This window comes from Armigeres subalbatus, chromosome 2 (genome assembly GCF_024139115.2).
Source record: "Armigeres subalbatus isolate Guangzhou_Male chromosome 2, GZ_Asu_2, whole genome shotgun sequence".
In the NCBI taxonomy this organism is placed as follows: domain Eukaryota; kingdom Metazoa; phylum Arthropoda; class Insecta; order Diptera; family Culicidae; genus Armigeres; species Armigeres subalbatus.
Genome location: NC_085140.1, coordinates 173,835,254 through 173,854,299, shown reverse-complemented (window position 1 = coordinate 173,854,299; position 19,046 = coordinate 173,835,254). Strand labels below are relative to the sequence as shown.

Here is a 19,046-nt window from a genome sequence, read left to right as displayed (position 1 = left end):
AAATGATGACGATCAGATGATTCCCGTAAAGTAGCTCAATAGTGGAGCAACTAAGTTTCTATCTAAGCTAAAAAGCTGTAACTTCAAAAACATATTAAAATATATTTTACGTTTTCTTACCATTTACTAAACTCTGGAACATGATGCATATCTGAAATAAGAAAAAGCATTACTGTTACTGATATTCGCAATAAAATTTAAAATAATGAACGTGTTATTGTCTCAATTGAAAATCATTCTGGGTTACATATCCAAGTATATTTGAAGATAAATTTGGAATGCGCCGGAGGTAGATCTCAGATAATAGATGAAATTATTGCTTGGCAAGTTTCGACCTTTCATTATTTATTTTTAATGTCTATCACCCAATTCTATTTAGTCCCGAAGAATATTTGTATATCTAAGATTGTTGTGGTCGAACTCAAGAATGTTTGAGCTTAAAAACTTAAAACCCCCCAAACAATAATATTTCAAATCCTGACAAAACCACTATGTTCCAAGCTCACTAGTAGTATGCAGTAGTTTTGCATTTCTGGGCTCTTCAACATAAAATCTAAGCTAATCAACTATCATTTCAGGTTAATGTCAGGATTGAATGACTCAAATATCATGCTTGAAATATCCTTGGCTTTAAGGCTGCGTCTCATTGCACTAATTTAAACCAAATTTACCCTCTACAGCCCAAATTTTTGTATTCATATAAAATCACTATATATATTTTGCTTTCTAAAATCTATCTGAACATGTTTTTAATTCACGACTTCATCAATTTCACATTTTGATTTTTACAATTAATTATTCGAACTCAGTTCCAATCTTACAACTTATGTGTGAATATGTGGAAAAGAAAACCAACAAGACTTCAGTCAAAAACAATCCGACGTCTGTCAAATGTATTATTGATCTTCGATCAGAGTTATTCGGAAATTCATTACGTGGAATGCCAGTAAATCGATCTAAACGATCATCTCTGTAGGAACGGCAAATAAACATGATTTTTTATGAAGATGTAACATCTCTCAAGTCGATGTGGAAGGGATCTCGCAGGTGGCTCGAACTGTTGATGTCGTGATAGCATTTTCCACATTGTTTATTACCCTTTATCATTGCATATTGCCTTGTGGCGAGTATCGTGTTTGACGACGATGAAAACTAATGCTCTCAGCCGCGTGTTGGTGTCAGGAGACTGGAACGCCTCTCATCATTCGCGGTACAATGTCAGTCTTCGCCACATCATTTATGGTACTCCTATTTTTGGTACACATTTGCTGGGCGGTACATACCCAAATTCAACTGCTCATTTCCGGTGATTGGTTTGTGCGTAGTTAGTGCTAATTATAAGTAATTAACCTTTCCTGACGAAAACAGCAATTAGTTGATGTTAATCGAGCCTTTTGTGTTTGTATTTCTATGTTATGTCAAAAAATAGCAAAGGTTTGAGTTAGACGATTTATCTTTAAGGACAATCTTCACTGTACTGTTAAATTTGGATTCTATGATGCTCGTCCTTAAGATAATTAATTGAATTAAGTATATTGAATAATTCTCGCTGAGACCGGGCCACTATTTGCACGAGATTCTCAAAAATGTCTAACTTTATGCCCATTTGAAAGCTTTCGGCGAGTATATGAAGGATCCGAGTTGAATTTCTCACTCGTTAATTACACACGAAATCACTTTTATGGACCCCTCGATTTTTGTCAATTCTTGTCTCATCAAAACTGTCATAACTCCAACCTTTCTCAACCGATCTTAGAGGTCAGCATATCGTTAGAAAGAAGAAGAGTGTGGCCTCAATTTGCAATAATAAAAATGGAGACAGCCATATTGAACTTGGTCACCATCTTGCATTTTTCTTGAAAACTATTTTTTCGCTAGGTTCGCAACCACGGATTGTGAATATTGTTGGGAGGCTTAGTCTATATTGTGCTTTGTGTCTAAACATCTCAATCGTATAATTTTTCTAAGTTATGCACGATTTACCATACTAGTTTTTAAAGGCCCATCTGACCAACGAACATTATTTTATGGTTAAAATGATACTTCGACGTCAGTTCCTTGATTTTATACACTATTGTATGCTCAATATGTTTGGAAAATGAAGAGTACATCCACAACAGTATTTTATTTGGAAAGCTCAAAAAGTTAGAGCAGAACGGAGCCGTATTCAAGTTTTTTTTCCTTTCTTTATTTGTTAGGCACTCTGTGTTACTTAACCGCTACTGTGTTGTCAGTCGTCATCGGGCAGCCGTGACGGTAAGGCGCGTACCCCATAATGCGTTACTTAACCGCTACTGTGTTGTCAGTCGTCATCGGGCAGCCGTGACGGTAAGGCGCGTACCCCATAAACGCCACCGTATGGGCTACGGATCCGGCGACTGACGAGGGTTTGGTGGAGGATCTGGGAGTCGAACCCAAACAAAGCTAGCTTAGTATAAACCTTGCAAACATGAAAAATGATTTGTTTGTATAAGGCTTGTTCGCGACAAAATCTGGACACATAACTTTAAGAATAAAAATAAACTGCTGTTGGTTTTATTTCGGTACGTTTTTCACTTCAAATGGCTTCATTCCTTATCGATGCTTCGATGTATGCACGAAACTTGGTGACATTTGAATTTTCTAAGAAATAATACGTGCCGAATGATTTGACATCCTCAGTAGAATCTGTTTCGAGCTCGTATCCTTCTGGTGGCTCATAAAATCCGTTTTTGATCCACTCTCTGATGTTTTAGATATTGTCAAACAAGCATCGACATATTTTAAAACGCTTTGAGCAGTGTTCACATGAAAACAAAATGTTTTTAGTCAGTTTCTGGATCGAGAGACCCGAATTTCAATGGCGATTGCACACAATTCTTTCCGAGCCTACAATTTCTTCGACGCCATTATTCACTACTAACTTGTAACACTTATAAGAAATATATTTCCAGAAAGTACACAAATACATTCATCAATCTACGAAATATTTCACTCGTTGATGTTCTATTTCAAAAGTTATACGTGTTTAAAGGTGTCCAGATTTTGTCGCGTACAAGCCTTATTATTACTAGTTTAGTCTCGAGACGAGCCAAGCGCCTTGCAGTTTATTTGTTTTGTTTTGCAGTATATTTGTCGCTGTTTAAACTTTCTCGAAATATAAGAATATTCATTAAGTTAAATTAAATACAGTATTGTCCCGATTTTGTCACTCCTCTATTATGTCTACCAACGATTCTATCACGTTTTCGACCCGAATTTTTCACCGCAAAAAAAAAAATCGAAAGTTTTACTCTTTCTATTTTTGCAGAAAATACCGCAAACAACAATGATTTCCATGAAATTATTTCTACCGCCTGCTGTTTATTATGATTCATTTCTATACATTTGAAGCTTCTTCGACAAGTAAGTAAGCCTTTTCGACACGAAATTACGGGTTCCGCTCATGTATTTTGTTCGTTGGGCAGATCGGCCTTTAAAAATGATATGGTAAATCGTACATAACTTTCGATAGATTTTTAGACACAAAGCACATCATAGGCTAAGCTTCCCAAAAAAATAATAATATTCAAAATCAATGATTGCAAACCTAGCAAAAATAGCTTTCAAAAATAAATCCACCATGGCTGCCAAATTCAATATTGCTGCTTCCATTTTGATTATTGCAAATTGAGGCCACACTCTTCCTCTTTCCAACGCCATGCTGACATCTGAAATCGGTGAAATCTGTTAAGAAATGTTTGAGTTATGACAGTTTTAATGAGTCAAGAATTGACAAAAATCGAGATGATTTCGTGTATAACTAATGGAACGTACACACGGTCAAGCAGTTTGACCAACATTGACTCCACCTCTCGTTTGTTCAAACATCCATCAAGTTCTACCAACAGCGGCTCGAACAATCAATTTATTCGACCAACAATATCACACACGAACGACCGAAGCGCCAACTTGAGCACCAACCATCAAAAAAGATATGGGGGTTTGTGCAACTTCACTACAAATGCTCAAACATGTTCGGCGAACCTTGACTCGAACCCGACAACTCAAACCAAAATCAAACCGATTTAATTTTTTCCAACCGAGTCACCAACTGTCAAATGGTTGTTCGAACAACTTCACACACGTTCAAACAAAGCAGCAACCGAAGCGTTTTCTTGGGGGCGGAGTCAATGTTCGTCAAACTGCTTGACTGGTGTGTACGTTGCATAACGAGGGCTCCATCTTTCTGAGGAATTTAACTCTGATCCTTCATATACTCGCCGAAAGCTTCCGAATGAGCATAAATTAAAACATTTTTGAGAACCTCGTGCAAATAGTGCCCGGTCTCAGCGAGAATTAATCAATAACAATTTAATCAAATCTGCGATCTGATTACCATCACCCACCGATACAATTTACATAAATTTCCATTGCCATCCAGCAAAAAATATATAAAAAATTAAAAATTAATTATAAAAGATTCAATATTTGTCAAGAATAATCTTCGAAGAAGATCGAAAACAATTCTCACGCATGGTAACATAACGGTGTAACTGCATTGGTTTTCACTATTCTGAAATCGAATACACCCGATTCTTTTTTTATACGTTCCGTGTAAAAAACGATTTCAGTTCAAAATTTGAAAATCCGTGTAAAAAAAGTTTTATGATTTCTCGACGAATCACGCAAAATGGAGCAACTTTTTTTACCCGGCCGTGTAAAAAAAATCCGCGTAAAAACAGAATCGGGTGTAAATCGAATATCTTATCACTCTGGTAAATGAATGAACCACATTCAAATTCAACTAAGGTATGTAGATATTTTACGTTACGTTATAATTACCAGGCTCATGCGATATAAAGCATAACGGAGCCGAATTTCTCAGATTGTATTTTTGCTGATCATTTCGGTATACAATACACTTATTGTTCGACGCTTTGATTAAAACCGATTTTTTACCTGAACTGGATGCTGATACTTTATAGTTTACAGTAGATATTGACTAGTTAGGATTTCTAAGGGGCGCTTTTTCATTCGATCAAAAACCTGGCATTGGCTAGTTTGGGTCATTGTACTTCGCGTCAGCGTTATTATGAACTGCTTCATGATAGATGGCAATTTTATTATCAGTAATGTCTAAATTTTTCTGCTTGAGATGTTATTTACCGATTTGGCGTTGAACTGCTCTATGCTAACATACAAGTTATTGTGATCCACTTAGTGCCAAATATTATTGTTTATATAAAAAAAACAGTCAAAGAGATTTGATCGAAGTATATGAAATCTCAGCCCCAAACACTTGAAAGCTTGAGATTTTGAATGATGTTCTTATAGGATAAAATATATTATTAGAATTGCACTAATTTCTATCCATACTAAAATTTATTTAATCTATATTCCACTTGCCAAAATGTCATCTTAACTCAATGAAAATAAAGCAACATTCTTTATCTTTTTGCTAAAAGTTAAAAAATCTTAGAAATAAAAACCCAGATTAATCCACCTAGCGGTGATGGTGCCTTTCTCGACCTTCGTAAAATGTGTGTGCTTGAAAATAGATGAGCTAGTAGCTAGGAGTAAAAAAGACAAATTTCTTTGTCCGTTCTATGAAAATCAGATTATTTATGGCAAAGATATTGTAGATCCAGTTGAAAACCGAAAATCATATTTTGTACCATTCCCGGATGTCGCGACTGCATCGCGAGTGGTGCCCGACTATGGCACAGTTGCGCATTACTCGCGATGCAGTTGCAACATCCGGAAATGCGAGAAAATGCGATTGTCGCGAAACCTCGGTTCGGTTTTCAGCTTGATCTACAATATGCTAATAAGAATTTCGACATTTTTGTTTCCTTTTCCAATCTTTTTGACGTACATACCCCTGTTTTATTTTACCCAGTCATATATTTTAAGGATATCACTTTTGGATGTAAATTGAACTGAAGCTCCGACTACACAAAAAGAAAACGAAAATGTCATTCCCATCAAGCGAGCGATATTTGTTATGATATAAATCTCATGACCGTCTTTCTACCAAACTCCCGTATGAAGAAGAAGGGAAGTGTATCAGTGTGGAAGCATCCGATAGTTCGTTTTCGGAAAGAAATTATAGCCTTTCGGTACAACTTTGTTGCACAAGAAAGGCAAAAAGTATTTTGGCCATAATTTCAAAGGTAATAGTCCAATCTGGCCAACTTTCTAAATAGAACAGGATTCCGCATCTAATGCAATTTGTTGGGAGTAAATCGGTTGAGGGTAAGTCCATTAAAAGTCAGCTAGACTTTTTTACTCGCTTTTTTATAACACATAGTATATTTTGGCCATAATTTCTGTGCCCATGGTCCAAATTTTCAATAGAAAACAACGGGACAGGATTCTGCGTCGAATGCAACTTGTTGCGAGCAAATCGGTTGTGGATAAGTGCCCGAAAAATGAGTGACATTTTTTACGTGATTTTTTCGTATGAATTTGTATTTTGGTCATAACTTTCGATCCCATAGTTCGATCTGGCCAATTTCAAATAGGAAACAATGGGACAGGACTCTGCGTCGAATGCAACTTGCTGCGTGCAAATCGGTTGAGGGTAAGTGCCCGAAAAATGAGTGACATTTTTTACGCGATTTTTTCGTATGAATTTGTATTTTTGCCATAACTTCTGATTCCATAGTCCGATCTGGCCAATTTCAAATAGGAAACAATGGGACAGGATTCTACGTCGAATGCAACTTGTTGCAAGCAAATCGGTTGAGGATAAGTGCCCGAAAAATGAGTGACATTTTTTACGCGATTTTTTCGTATGAATTTGTATTTTGACCATAACTTTTGTTCCCATAGTCCGATCTGGCCAATTTCGAATAGGAAACAATGGGACAGGATTCTGCGTCGAATGCAACTTGTTGCGAGCAAATCGGTTGAGGGTAAGTGCCCGAAAAATGAGTGACATTTTTTACGCGATTTTTTCGTATGAATTTGTTTTTTGGCCATAACTTCTGATCCCATAGTCCGATCTGGCCAATTTCAAATAGGAAACAATGGGATAGGATTCTGCGTCGAATGCAACTTGTTGCAAGCAAATCGGTTGAGGATAAGTGCCCGAAAAGTGAGTGACATTTTTTACGCGATTTTTTCGTATGAATTTGTATTTTGGCCATAACTTCTGATCCCATAGTCCGATCTGGCCAATTTCAAATAGGAAACAATGGGACAGGATTCTGCGTCGAATGCAACTTGTTGCGAGCAAATCGGTTGAGGGTAAGTGCCCGAAAAATGAGTGACATTTTTTTAGTAGTTTTGCGCACACACACACACACACACACACATACACACACACACACACACACACACACACACACACACACACACACACACACAGACATCACCTCAATTCGTCGAACTGAGTCGATTGGTATATAACACTGTGGGTCTCCGGGCCTTCTATAAAAAGTTTGTTTTTGGAGCGATCATATAGCCTTTACCGTATACTTAGTATACGAGAAAGGCAAAACAAATACATTTGTTTTCCATTCATTTCATTATGATAGAATAAAATTTGAGAGGTTACTCTTTTGTCATCAAACTAATTTCCCTAATGCAATATCCTATATGCAGAAAACTGATATCACTGTCAATTAACTAAACTGCCGCCAACTGCAAGTCGAGCACATCTGTATATGGAGGCCCATATACAGATGTGCTCGACTTGCGGTTAGCGGCAGTAAAAGTGGGGCTAATTTTTTTCTAGGGAAAAGCCCCAATTTTTTTACGCCGATGCTTATGATCCAATTATTTAGAAATGAAATAGCGATGGAAAAAATCGTCGTCTTTATGGCAGTAAGTGCTAGCATTCTACACACAAATTAAACAAATTTAAAGCAGACCTAAGCAAACGTATTACAAACTATACAGTATACAAACTACATCTGCAAATTATTTGTCATTATGTTTCCAGCTTGCAGCATCTAACCAGAAGTGCTGGATTGGATCATATCACATTTTTTGCATCCACACTGTAATTTCCTAAAATACCTGCAGCAAAAGTCATCAGTTATTCAACAAAGGCCTTTCGGCATCTTCCAGTTGGCGTTTGAAAGATTATTATTAATAAAACCGATGTCATCACAACGTTAATTACGCACATTCATATAGTTCTGTATCCACATTTTAACTGATGCAAATGTAGTGAATCAGGCTTTAAAAGATACCACCTTTTCTTACTTTATTTCCTTGGAACCAACGGAACCAAAACGAACCTCAAGTTATCGATTGATTATCTTTACGTCCACATAAATTTTGATATTATTCTTCTGAAGCCCTCAACACACTATAAAAGTGTCTTTTGTCATGCTTTTCAGCAGCGTTGGTAGAAGCGTGACATTAGATTATAAACTGTTGTTGGTCCTGCCGTTCAATATCCTTTTATTGATAAAGTTCTTACATCATCAATGCAGCATGAGCGTCTCAGCTGTGTCATGTTTTTCGTATATAGGTACCTGCCTAAAAGAACCAACTCATCAAATAGAAATCAGATATTTCATTCCCTAGAACAGAATCAACAGGGATCAACTACACCAAATATTTTTTCACACGGTTGGTATTCTTCAATTTTCCATTAACCTGATTTTCACAGCTTTTTAAATACTATCTGAATTTTCTTTGATTTTTTGTGATTTTTTTCATAGTTTCATTAACGCTAAAGGTCGTAATCGACAAAAACCCACACGTGTAAAAAAAGAACTGGGCTTAATCTCATCATTGTCAAATGTCGATAGTAAATTTCGTTGAAATCATTCGAACGCAGAACAATATAAAAAGCACCCCCTTACTTGATACTCGAGGTCCAGGTTTCAAGTTCAATGTAGGTGGTCGTTCCCAGAATGTGTTTTCCGATTTCCTTTGACGTTCTCATCTAAGTTCATGGACAAGTTGAGCAAATCCGTTTACCGGTGTTTTTACTCAGAACAATATTTGTATATCGATTCAAATGATATTTGAATAATGCCATTACCCATGATGCTGATATCCCAATAACGTGATGCTGATTCAAGATAGCGATGTGAAGCCACGCAAAGATGAGGAGGTTGGTATGGTAGGTTTATTGCAAATTTTGCGCCGTCTCAGACTCCCGTTCAAAAAATATTGTCCCACCAAAATATGTTCCCACCAGTTTCTCCATATATGGATGACGTCACTTCTGCAGGAAAAGTCTTTTGGGGTTGTGACAAATGATGCAAAAACGATGTTTCGGATTGTGCTTTTGCTAATTTCTATCCAATTGGAAGTGAGAACATTTGTTTTGGTACTTCAACAAATTTGAACGGTAATCTATTCTTTGGTGAAAAAAGCAATATTATTTTTAATTATTTTTCCGCAATTTATGTATGAGGCATTAAAATGCACCAGTATTTTCATGTTAGCAAAAATACTTTTACGTAAGGTACATATTTTTATCAACATTTTGATAGGATATGTGCGTTTGAAGGAAACAGAATCGAACATCGAACATTTGATCCAGGTAGCAATAATTCCGTTATATTAGCGTGTGACTGTTCTCTAACCCCGACCATTTAAATTTCATTTGCGTAATCCTTCCATTCCACAGTGGCTAAAATCGCGTTTAATTATTATTAGCTTTATTATGTAATTTGACTTAAAAAAATCTTCTAGACATTTTATCACTATGTTAGTGCGTTTCTTTGGAGGTATTCAGTTCAATGATTAATTTCATTTATTCAGACTAAGGTCGAAGTGGCCTGTGCGGTATATAAGAGTCCATTCGGCTCGGTCCATGGCTACACGTCGCCAACCACGCAGTCTACGGAAGTCATCTTCCAACTGATCGATCCACCTTGCCCGCTGCGCATCTCGCCTTCTTGTGCCCTTCGGATCGTTGTCAAGAACCATTTTCACCGGGTTACTGTCCGACATTCTGGCCACGTGCCCGGCCCACCGCAGTCGTCCGATTTTCGCGGTGTGAACGATGGATGGTTCTCCCAACAGCTGATGCAATGGACCACGGAATGCGTGGTTCATTCGCCTCCTCCACGTACCGTCCGCCATCTGCACCCCACCATAGATGGTACGCAGCACTTTCCTTTCGAAAACTCCAAGTGTGCGTTGGTCCTCCACGAGCATTGTCCAGGTCTCGTGTCCGTAGAGAACTACCGGTCTAATGAGCGTTTTGTAGATTGTCAGTTTGGTGTACACTACTGGCGGTGTACTCTATTCGATCGGAGCGTCTTGCGGAGTCCAAAGTATGTACGATTTCCAGCCACTATGCGTCTCCGAATTTCTCTGCTGGTATCATTTTCGGCAGTCACCAGTGAGCCCAAGTACTCAAATTCTCCTACCACCTCGATTTCGTCACCACCAATACTAACTCGCGGTGGGTGGCTCACATTGTCTTCTCTTGAACCTCTTCCTATCACGTATTTCGTCTTCGACGTGTTGATGACTAGTCCGATCCACTTGGCTTCCCTCTTCAATCTGATGTAGGCTTCCTCCATCTTCTCAAAGTTACGTGCCATAATATCTATGTCGTCGGCGAAGCCAAATAGCTGGACGGACTTATTGAAAATTGTACCACTCGTGTTAATCCCTGCTCTTCGTATTACCCCTTCCAAAGCAATGTTGAATAGCAGACACGAAAGACCATCACCTTGCCGTAGCCCTCTGCGGGTTTCGAAGGGACTCGAGTATGCTCCTGAAACTCGAACTACGCACATCACCCGATCCATCGTCGCCTTGATCAACCGTATCAGTTTATCCGGAAATCCGTTTTCGTGCATTAGCTGCCATAGCTGGTCCCCATCGATTGTATCATATGCGGCTTTGAAGTCGATGAATAGATGATTTGTGGGCACGTTGTATTCGCGGTATTTCTGAAGTACTTGGCGAATGGCGAACACCTGATCCGTGGTGGAGCGTTCGCCCATAAAACCCGCCTGGTACTGCCCCACGAACTCGCTTGCAATTGGTAAAATTGGCAAAATCAACGGCATAAAATTTGGGAGAGTACCTTGTAGGCGGCGTTCAGCAATGTGATTGGGCAGTAGTTGATACAATCCAGCTTATCGCCCTTTTTGTAGATGGGACACACGATACCTTCCATCCACTCCTGCGGCAAAACTTCCTCCTCCATACTGCAACGAGGTAGTGGTCGGATTCAATATTCGCACTGCGGTAAGTGCGGACGTTCGTGATGTAGGAGAAGAATTTACCATCGATTAGAACGTGGTCGATTTGGTTTTCCGTTTCTTGGTTAGGTGATATCCATGTGGCCTTGTGGATATTTTTGCGGGGAAAGAAGGTGCTTCGGACTACCATTCCGCGGGAGGCTGCAAAGTGTATGCATCGTTGGACGTTGTCATTCGATACGGTGTGCAGACTATCCGGTCCGATGACCGGTCTATACATTTCCTCCCTTCCTACCTGTACGTTCTTGTCACCGATGACGATTTTGACGTCCCGCAGTGGGCATCCATCGTATGTCTGCTCCAGCTGTACGTAGAACGCTTCTTTCTCGTCGTCGGGTCTCCCTTCGTGTGGATAGTGCACGTTGATGATGCTATATTTGAAGAAACGGCCATTAATCCTCAGCTAGCACATCCTTGTGTTGATTGGCTGCCATCCAATCACACGATGGTGCATCTTACCCAGCACTACGAAGCCGGTTCCCATAGCTCGTTGGTGGTGCCACAGCTTTGGTAGAAGGTAGCCGCTCGATGCCTGCTTTTCCACACTTTCTGTTCTGTCCAGCAAATCTCCTGCAGCGCCACGACGTCGAAGTTGCGGGGACATAATTCATCGTAGATTATCCTGTCGCAACCTGCGAAACCTAGCGACTTGCCGTTCCATGTTCCAAGCTTCCAATCGTGATCCTTTATTCGTCGCCTAGGTCTTTGCCGATTATATCGAGTCGCATTATCGCTTATAATGTTCGTAATTATTGGTTTTCCAGGCGGCTTATTGGGCCTGCGCAAACCTCCTGTCTCGTCGGAGGGCCGTCGTGTCAGGACTGTTTAGCGTCCCACCTAACACCAGGACTTGGGCTTGTGCGCTTTGAGCGGCACACGGTCGCTTTGGTGGGGCCTACTTGCGGATACATGCAGCTTTTTATAGGAATTTAACAGGGCCACTGTCAAACCCCACCACATCCTAGGCAAGCCCCACAACTCGCAGATGGCCTGGGAAGGGATCGTCAGGCCCTTGAACATAGTCCCTACTGCCCGGTGTCAGTTCAATGATCTATTCACCTAAAAATGAGATGAAGTTTATTTTTTTATTTTTTTCGAGGTCGCCAAGTTCGTAATTTAATTACTTTTGAAGATTTGTCATGTTTTATGCCGACAACCCAGCCTGTGACAAACGCGGTGTCAACATAATCAATAGACATAGCCCGCTGTCATAATTCAAAAGCAATATGAAAAAAAAATGCATCCTGGCTACGATCTGGCCATGGGCTAAATAATAGGATGTCAGTAGCCATTGTGGATGTCAGTAGCCATCTAATTGTGACTGAATCCGGTCCCATATAAAATACTGTGATCTGTGTGCAAAATGTGTACTGCTAGTGAGGGCAGCAAAGCAATTAGTTGAGAACTGATCTTCAAATTCTAACTCTTTCGCAACAAATCCAATTCATAATTGGTGACTTCAATGCCAAACACCGTTCATGGAATAATGCACAAAGCAATTCCAACGGTAAAGTTTAATTTAAATATTGTTCTGCGGGATATTATAAGTACTATTCAATATCCCAATGAGCCAATTTGTTTTTCTTCCAGTCGAAATCCTTCGACAATTGATTTAGTCTTAACGAATTCAAGTCAGCTGTGTTGCCAATTGGTAACTCATGTTGACTTTGACGTATTAATTGACTTTTATGTATTAATAATAACTAAAAATGTATCATAGCAAAAAAGGATAATAGTTTTAAGATAACACGGAATACCTAGTATAAAAGATGAATGCATATATGAGATAATTAGCAAATAAAATTAGTTTAAAAAAAAGTACAGTCGCTCCAGATCTTTTTCGCAGTCAGTGTAGGACTTCAAAACGCATTTCCCTCCTGTCTCTTCGAAATGTGGATAATAATTGCACATTTGTGATTCTAGCTTTGCAGTTGTCTACAACAGCATATCTCATCTGCTTACTGATAGACTACTCAAGCAGTTTTTGGCGATCACAAAGTTTTCACTTAAAATTGTCCAGCACTGTTACTGAATATGGAATCTGCCATTCTTGTTATATCCATCACCCGATTGCCGTTATCATAGAGAATTTGATACGGCTATTTAACTGAAACAGCGTCACACATTGGTTCTTCATCTGACTTCCATAATAATTGCTGTGAAATCAGTTCTATTTTGCGCCAATTAGTTAGATGGTTGAATAAACATTGCATCATTTCCAAGCATCGGCTAATAATTGTTAGATTGCCATTAGCTGTTCTTATTTAAATTAAGAATAAGCTTAGCATCTAGTAAAAGAGTTTCTCAATTCCCACTTCTGTAGACCAATGGAGACAGAGCAATTTTCTTTGTAATCATCTAATATTACTTGCACAGAAAGCGAAATGCTGACGAAAATGTACCTGTTGTAAACAATTCAACAAGTCATTTTTGGAGTGTCCCAGAGCGACAACCGGCGATGTCGGGTTGCAGTTGATTTGATTTGAAGCCGAAAAAGACATTTGCCTCCCGGCGTGATACCAGATCGCTCAGCTCCGCCGAGTGACTCGGTAGTAGCATTGCGAGTTGGCACACGGTCAAAATTATTTTCATTTTTGACATTTGTAATAAATATTTCCGCAAATATATTTTAATGTTCAAACTAATGTTCAACTGTAAACAAGCAGATTTAACACTCAAATGATTTCCATTGTTCATCGATTAAAGGTGTGTTCGAATATTCTTTAGGTGGCAACGCTCACCCAGCAACTGTTGGATTATCTAACAATCCTATATAAAAACCTGTATAAAAACTGGACATATGCAAAATTTTTAGATTCTTGTACGAACAATGTAATTTCACAAACAAATATTGTAAGAAAGGCTTGCAAAATTGTAAGGTACCATAAAATATTTGTATAGGAATCCGGCATTTTCGCATATGCCCAGTTCATATAGAGGATTTGGGATAAGAACAGAATTGTTAAAAAATCTAAAAATCACCGGTTGAGTGAAAACAAACCGGTTACGCTGCAATTTTTTATTTGCTGGTGTGTTTCGGTGTTTCGTGTTTGATTAACACTATCGTCCTTGTTTGCTATGATGCTCAGGAAAGTTGAGTAAAATTCTCCCACGAAAGTTTAGTAGACCGGACCGGAATTCGATCCTAGCCAACTTTAGTAAGATATGCTTTATAGCGTCTTGCCGCTGAGCTACGGAATAAACTACCCTAGAATCGACCATGAGTTTTGAGATTGATTTGGATTTTTCTACATTGCAAACAAGAAGCTGTATCAAGTATACGGATCACTTGATTTAGTAAATAAAATGTCGCTGAGCTTACACTTGAAAAGAAGCTGTGAAGGTATTGGAGAAATTTAATATAAGTCTAATGAAATCTTTTTTAAGCCAGGAACGATTGAATCGTTCATTTCTGACCACCTCAATTTCCATAGTGAAACAGTGCACCACAACGAATAATCCAAACAAAAACTCAGCCATGATTGTTCGCTCCAGTGAAGTAAAATATTATTGTGCTATCCGACACGGGATTGCTTGTCCATACTCTTGCCCTATTGGGGTTGTGGAAAAGCAAACGATTCGAGTCGCAAAAAAGGACAGCACATTTCAAGCAATTTGTCCTCATTTCTGCGGCACAGGAATAACAGATAGCTCCCAGACAGTGGTCGGTTCATAGTTAGAATGGGGTCAAGTTATTTGCCACGGCGGATCACTATTGGGGCCATTCGAATCGTTTGATCAGCCACACTAACAGCGGAGAAGGGTCGGAAGGCACAGGGAATCACTCCACTACAGTGGAAGGGAAAGCCTCTGACAGAGTAATGTGACGTGCCGGCCAGCAGAGACACTTTGAACGACGACAATATTACGATGGGAGAAAATTTATGCTACAGTTTAATCCTGGCCGAGAGATTTACGTGTTGTTTTTCTTCTCGGATTAAATATACGTTGTTGAAGGTATTAAGTTAATACCATATGGCTATAAATAAGAAATTGCACTCAACATATTTTTCTCTGGCTGTTACTGTTGTTTAAGAGTTACACATTTAAAAAAACGATGGACTGTTGCCTATTATGTTCTGCATAGCGTAGAGTTGGTTTATCGAATATGCTTATACATTATAGTACCACAGACAAACAGACAGAGTTCTTTGAACATTTCACGCAATAGAAGTCATCGAACAAAAATCACTAACATTATTGGCGTGTTTGGGCAAACATGAACCAGGTAATGATAAGTGCCGTCGGTGTTCGTTTAGCCACTTAAACAATATTCAAATGCACCGATTAATAAGTGAACGATGAAAAATCTTTAATTGCTATGTCTGTTTGTCAGTGATAGTATAAAAGTTTGTCATCAAACAGATCACATTCATATTATGCGAATGAATTGAAATCCATAAATTGATTAGTTCTTGGATCAACACAAAATTGCATTCATTTTCCTTAAACCAGCAGAAAATTTTATGGCAAAACGCATCTAGTGTTTTTTTCAATGCAAGCTTCCAATGACAATCTTTTTAATACCAGTAATGCTATTAAATTTTAAATTTATGTTTAGCGACACGCCTTCATAAAAGTTTCATCATGGTGCAAACTTGATACATTTTTATCATTGGCTTGGCTTATTATGAAGGGCTCGTCAAACATAATAAAATATAAATTAACCCAAACCATACTGCAGGGTCATCAAATAACCTTTTCTTGTCTGACGATTAAATTCACGCTTATTCAACTGAATATGAATTATAAGGAGTCGTTCAAAGATGACGTCCGAGGTTTTAGGGCGGAGGGGTGTGTGATAGTCAGCGATTGTAAAATTACCACTATGCTAATGACAACAACATTGTCCTCTCTTGTAAATGTTAGACAAACTGAACTCGTAACAAACGTTTGTCCCAAACTACAACATAATAGGACAATGATCACTTGCCGCGCATGAAATTCCAGTTTTCGATGATGTTTTCGATTAAAAATGTATTAATTATCAGTGTTTAGGCATAAACATAGCAAACTGTTGACAAGATTTGTGTTTTACTTCTGAGATATACAAACTAACACAACATTCTCTTTATCCTCTGCTGCAGATGAGGACAAAGAAATATCCCTGTTCTCTTTTGTTGCTTGTTTTCTTTGCATTGTTCAGTGACAATTACACTCCTTGGTGACAGTACATATGCTAGATATACAAAAGCAGAGGGGGAAGAGGATTAGAAAAATATCAAAAAGTGAAGGACGTCATATTTGAATCACCCCCAAATTAAATTGAAGAATATATGGTATGCGGATTTTAGGAATCCTACTACCTGTTGCCCCAAGCCAGACTGATTTCACTATCGGAAACATTTGTATTTCGTATGGATTAACAATCTGTCATTGGGCTACACGTCTTAGAGCACAGAAAGGTTCATAAATTTGATAGTTTTGACGTAAAGTTACGTCTATGTTTTCCATACCGGGATACGCTTTACGATTGTAAAAACGTTTCGTTTGGGCATCGCAAGCACAGACATCATAATCGAACAACTCACGGGTTTGGATCCAATCCTCAGCTCAAACAAAATTGTGCGGAAAGTGGACACAGCAACAACCAAGATGAATACAGAAAAAGGTGCTCCAATCTTTTCAGTTTGTGGAAGAGAAGAGGGCGGGGGTGAAAAATTCATTTTCAGTGCAAAACGAAAACAAACCGGCTGGCTCTCCCATACTAAAATCCAAGATGGCTGAATCGTGAATTTGGCAGATTGGAACACCTAGTGGTATATTCATCTTGGCAACAACGAAGGCGCCAGTAGCGGACGCAACCGAGTACCATAAGCTGATTGCTGAGTGATTGGAAAAACGCATGATCAAAAGTTAATCGGTCCTTTTCAAGGCCAAACATTTTACATAAGAAAAGGAGAGAGTGAGAGTAAATCGGACAGCAAATATCTTTGAAAAATTACAAAAAGAGTGGCCTTAATTATTTTGTGGCAAATCATCGAATAGTGATTTTACACAGCAACACTAAATAAATATTTCCTCGTTTGCTGTTTGTGGTTGCCAGTGAGCATTATCAAATAATACATTTCAGACACACCATTTTATACAGAAGATACTTTAATATTTCGTATTTGACTTTGACGCTCAAGTGATATTTTCTTGCACAATTTCGAATCTGTGGTTTGTGACTGGAAAAGAGCATTATTAAAAATAATAAGTTAATTAAATTGAGTTAAATTGAGAGGTTTTTTCTTCACACTTCAACACACAAGCTCATGATGGCGGCGAACAATTCGATGGCGACGGTATCGGTCTCAGTAGTGGCGGCCATCGGCAGATAGTTGGTGCAGAAATGGCGCGCGATCAAGTGGCAAAATTCAACGAGGCTTGAATGTTCTGACAGAGTACCACATCAGTTGGAATTCCTATTAACTATTAATTATTATTATTTAAAACTTAAAATGTATACTTACTTAATCTAGATCGTCATAAAGACGTGTAGCATAATGCCGTTTGGCATAATGTCGTATAGCATAAAGTAGTGTGACATAATGGCCGTTTGGCATGATGGTCGATTGGCATAATTGTCATCAGAGCTGTGTGATTGATGAATAAGATTTGTCGAGCGATACAGTTTCGCTGTTTCTACCATATGGACAATATGTGATAATATGCCGCATGATTTAATTACGCGGCAAAAGAAGGAAAGCGAAGTTGTGCTGTTAACACGTTGTACTTTACATACGCACATCACTTCAATTTGTCAAGCTATATCTATTAACATATAACACTATAGGTAACCGGGCCTTCTATCAATAGTCCGGGTTTGGAGTGATCTTCGAGCATATTCGTACGCTTAGTGGGAAGAGAAAACAAGCCATATTTTCAACTTACGGTCTTTTGCTTGACAAATTCATTCTTAGAAATTTTGGGATTAACTCTCCCTTGCCTAAAACTCAGGTTCAGTTCAATCAAAGTTAATTGCCTATTTCCGGGGATTAAACCACCTGACTTGGACGTTAATTTACAATGTTATGAATGTTACAATGTTTACAATGTTACCTCGAATACATTTTCCAAATCAATATCTTCCACATAACGTACATATTCACATATGAGTTTTCATAACATTGTAAATCGCCGATCCGCAAATCGTCGGCGGCGGCGTTTGTTTATTACGTTCGTAACGTGAAGTTTTTTTTTCAGGATATTTTTAAGGCATTATTAAAAAACCCTGTTTAATCCACCTAGCGGTGTTGGTGCCTTTCTCGAGCAAAAAAATACTGAAAAATGTGAGTGAGTGTTTTTTAGCGTGTTTTGCACATAGAAAATAGTATTTTGGCCATAACTTTCGATCCCATAGTCCAATCTGGCCAATTTTAAATAGCAAATAATGGGACTGGATTCTCAGTCGAATGGAACTTGTTGCGAGTAATTCGGCCAATGATAAGTTCCAAAAAGTGTGTCTACAAAATTTTGTACACATACACACATACACACACACATACATTCATACACACAAACAGACATCACCTCAATTTGTCGAGCTGAGTCGATTGGTATATAACACTATGGGTCTCCGAGCCTCCTATCAAAAGTTTGATTTTGGAGTGATCATATAGCCTTTACGTATAGCTAGTAGTATACGAAAAAGGCAAAACGTTAAATCGTTAAACGTCCCGTTAAACGGGAGAATCTTTTTCTTTCGCCTTAAAAATCTAATGAACCAAGAGATTCTTCCAAGTTTTTCGAATTTTCAACAGGAAATGCTCTAAAATTTTCACCAGAATTTCTTCGAAATTTTCACGGGAAATTTTTCAGAAGTTTGCCTATGGCGCCGAGCATGCACGCTTCGATTTTTTTTTGCGTTGAGAATTTTCCGAAGCTTCCACTAAACAGAATTTCTTTGTG

General features: G+C 38.5%; 1 protein-coding gene across 1 annotated transcript in view; it reads right to left on the bottom strand.

Moving 5' to 3' along the window:
- The window catches only part of LOC134211226 (uncharacterized), a 419,224-nt gene that overhangs the window by 341,798 nt on the left and 58,380 nt on the right, over window positions 1–19,046 (bottom strand). Inside the window, exon 2 of the mRNA XM_062687921.1 lies at window positions 121–151. The gene's annotated coding sequence lies outside the window, so the exon portion shown is untranslated. The remainder of the gene's footprint in view (window positions 1–120; window positions 152–19,046) is intronic.